Genomic DNA, 4,118 nt, shown 5'->3' on the forward strand with positions numbered 1-4,118 from the left:
AATGTGAATATTTGATATTTAGTAGACATGCCCTTTGCATTTTTCAATGCAAGGACCCTATTAGGCATGTTACTGATCAGATGACGAATATTCTCTTGTGGAATTTCTTGCCAAGTTTCATGCAGTAATCTCAAAAGATCTGGCTTTGAAGATGCTTTATTGTTCTTTTTATGAAGTGTCCGGTCCATTATGTCCCAGATGTGTTCAATAGGGTTCATATCTGGAGACTGGCTTGGCCATGAAAGCTTTTTAATGCCATACATAGGGAAGACCCTATGTCTGGCAACAGGACTCTGCACCATGCCAAACAAGCAAGAGAATCCAATCATGGCTGTCAGACAATTTCTGCAATGACATCACCCCTAACATCTGGCCACATAACCCACCAGACTGCAAACCCCTTGATTATTATGTGTGGGGTGTAGCTGAGCAAGAGACCAACAAAACACCTTGTAACACCAAAGATGAACTGAAGGCAAAGGATTATGGCAGCATTCACCAACTTAAAGAAGGAGACAGTCCAGAAGAGTTGCAGGAGATTCCAAAGTTGTCTGGAGGACGTTACTGAAGCCAATGGTGATTTTTTTTTAATAAATTTACTCTTTAGTATTTCAAGACATTTGTATGTAATTTTGGTAAATATACCTGTTAAAATGAGATGTTAGTGTCATTTTCATTTTTGTGCAATTTAGACAACAGTTTACTCATCGCACCCTTTATACACACACACACACACAGAGTGAGCTTCAACACAGTTTCTATCTACCAAATTCACTCACAAAGTATTGGTCAGCCCAGGGCCATAGCAGAAAATAGTTATCCAAATCAGTGCACAGAGGAACAAAACATGAAGCCACATAATTGCAAAGTCAGCTTCTAAACCACACAGCCATGCCTGTGGTTAAATTTTTGCAAAAACAAGAAGCTAGCTTAATTTCTTATCAGAGATCTTGATTTTCTCTTGCTTCTGTTTTGTAATGTGAACCATCTAATGACATTTGTAATACTTATGTATTGATCTTCATAATCTGATACAAGTAATTTCCTCTAAAGATATCAATTACGATCTGACTTTATTTACAGTTTGGTGGTTTATGGATAATTAGTTTGGCACATGGGGTTTATAGTGTTATATTTCACTGCAGACAGCCCTCTACCAATGAAATTCTGGATAAAAATAGAAACAACAACAACAAGAGCAATGATGCTGATTTCAAATTTTGGCACAAGGCCTGCAATTTTGGGGGAGGAGGATAAGTTGATTACATTGGCCCCAGTGCTCGACTGGTACTTATTTCATCGACCTCAGAAGGAAGAAAGATAAAGTTGACCTCGGCGGAATTTGAACTCGAATGTGAAAATGTTAAGCATTTCGCCCAGCATGCTAACGATTCTGCCATTTCACTGCTTATTATTGTAACAACAACAACAACAACAACAACAACAACAATAATAATAATAATAAGGATTTCAAATTTTGCCACAAGGGCAGCAGTTTTGAGAGAGGGGATGACTTGATTACATCACTCCCCACCCCAATGTTCAATTGGTATTTGTTTTATCAACCACAAAGGGATGAAACGTAAAGTCGACTTGAGCAGAATTTGAACTCAGAATGTGAAAACAGACAAAATGCTATTAAGCATTTCCCCAGGCATGCTAATGATTCTGCCAGTTCACCACTTAATATCACAATCAATAAAAAAAATAAATAAATAAATAATAATAATAATAATAATAATAATATGCACTGCTCTCTCACTCAATAATAATGATAATGATAATAATGATGATGATGATGATGATGATAATTTCTAACATAGGCTCAAGGCCACATTTTTTGGTGGGGAGAGGATCAGTTAATTAAATAAACTCCAGTACTTTACTGGTATTTGTTTAATTGATCCTGAAAGGATGAACAACAATTACTATAATGAATAATTTCTAACATAGGCACAAGGCCACACTTTTTTAAATAATAATTCTTTCTACTATAGGCACAAAGCCTGATGATCCACCCCACTACACACACACACACACACCACATATCATACCATACCATACCACACCACCTGCCAGGCCTCAATTAGTGTTTATTTCATTGACCCCGAAAGAATAAAAGGCAAAATCAACCTTGGCAGAATTTAGACTCAGAACATAAAACCAGAAAAAAATGCTGTTATGCATTTTTTCTGGCATGCTATTGATACTGCCAGATGTCCACATTTTAATAACAACAACAACAACAACAACAATAATAATAAAAGTGATAATAATAATAACGGTTTCAAATTTTGTCACAAGAGCAGCCATTTGTGGGGAGGTGATGAGTCGATTACATCGAACCCCAGTACTTAACTGGTACTTAATTTATCGACCCCCAAAAGGATGAAAGGCAGAGTCGACCTCAGTGGAATTTGAACTCAGAACGTAGCAGCAGATGAAATACCACTAAGCATTTCGCCCAGCATGCTAATGATTCTGCCAGCTCGCCGCCTTAATAATAATGATGATGATGATGATAATAATAATAATAATAATAATAATAATAATAATAAGAAGAAGAAGAAGAAGAAGAAGAAGAAGAAGAAGAAGAAGAGGAAGAAGAAGAAGAAGAACTGTGAATAACTATGATTAATTGAAGTGCAAATTACTCAGGTTGTGGTTCAAAAAAAGAGATTGGTATAAATGTAAAGATAGAACACCTACAAAAGTCATCATTGTTTGGATCTGCAAGAGTTCTCTGCAGAGTTCTTGAAGCATGATCAGCAAACAAGTGTCACCTTAGTCTGCTGACTGTGGGCAGCTGACACCATCATACTCAGCAAAATAAGCTGAATGGTTTCATGAAATAATAGCACAGCTCCAGAAAACAGCGCTGATTAGGGACAGTTAGGATGCTTAAAAGGATTCTTTGCATCTAAGATAACTTGTAGACTGATGTTAGGAATTTTTCTTTTCCAACAGTCTTATCTGGTGTGTGTATATGAATAATAATGGTAATGACAATTGTCTCTAATTTAGGTACAAGACCAATTATTCTAAAGAGAGACATTACTTGATTATATTGAGTTCAGGATTTGACTAGTACTTATTTTATTGGCCTTGAAAAGAATTAAAGACAATATTGGAACTCAGAAACAAATACAGCACAATATTTTGTCTGACACTTAAGGTGGGGAGCTGGCAGAATCTATACATTCTGGGTTCAAATTCCACCAAGGTTGTTTTTGCCTTTCATCCTTTTGGGGGCCAATAAAACTAGTACCAGTTGAATACTGGGGTCAATGTAATTGGCTTACCCAATGTTTTGAACTTGCTGGTCTTGTACCAAAATTTTAAATCAATATTTTGTCTGACACTAATAATTCTTACAGTCTCATGTTCAACTGTCAGAACAAGGACCAGGCTTTAAAAACCAGAAAGTACTGGGTTTGATTCATTCAACTAAAATTTCTTCAAGGCAGTGCTACAGCATGGCCACAATCTAATGACTGAAAGTAGTAAAAGATATATACAGTCTCAGTGCAGCTGCAGAGGCAGTAAAGGCAGAAATGAAGGGAGTTGCGGTAGCAGAAGCAGCAGGAGCAGTGGTTGTGGAGATAGCTGCAACAGCTGTGTTAACGGTGACACCAGTGCCAATGGGGGCAGCTGCAAGCATGATAGATGCAGCAGTGGTAGCAGACAATCATTAAAGTATTCCAGCCATGACTATCCAGTCATAATTTCTTTACCAAATCCATTCACAAGGCTTTGGTCAGTCTAAAGCTATAGTAGAAAATACTTGCCCAAGGTGCCACGCAGTGGAACTGAACTCACAACCATAGGGTTGAGAAGCAAGCTTCTTATCACACAGCCATGCCTGCACCTGGTACATGCACAAGACTTAAGTTCTAATAAGGAGTTCTATGCAGCTTTAGAAAAATCTGAAGTTATTTTACATACACAACCTTTGATTTCTCTATAAACCATGCCAAGATTAATGAGAAACTTGGCAAGCATATTTACTATGTCAATAGATTTTCTGTGTACTGATATGGGAATGATGTGTATGTAAGTGTGTTTGTGAGTGTGTGTGTGTAAGTGTGTGTGTGTGTGTGTGTGTGTGTGTGTGTGTG

The sequence above is a fragment of the Octopus bimaculoides genome, chromosome 2 (genome assembly GCF_001194135.2).
Source record: "Octopus bimaculoides isolate UCB-OBI-ISO-001 chromosome 2, ASM119413v2, whole genome shotgun sequence".
Lineage (NCBI taxonomy): Eukaryota > Metazoa > Mollusca > Cephalopoda > Octopoda > Octopodidae > Octopus > Octopus bimaculoides.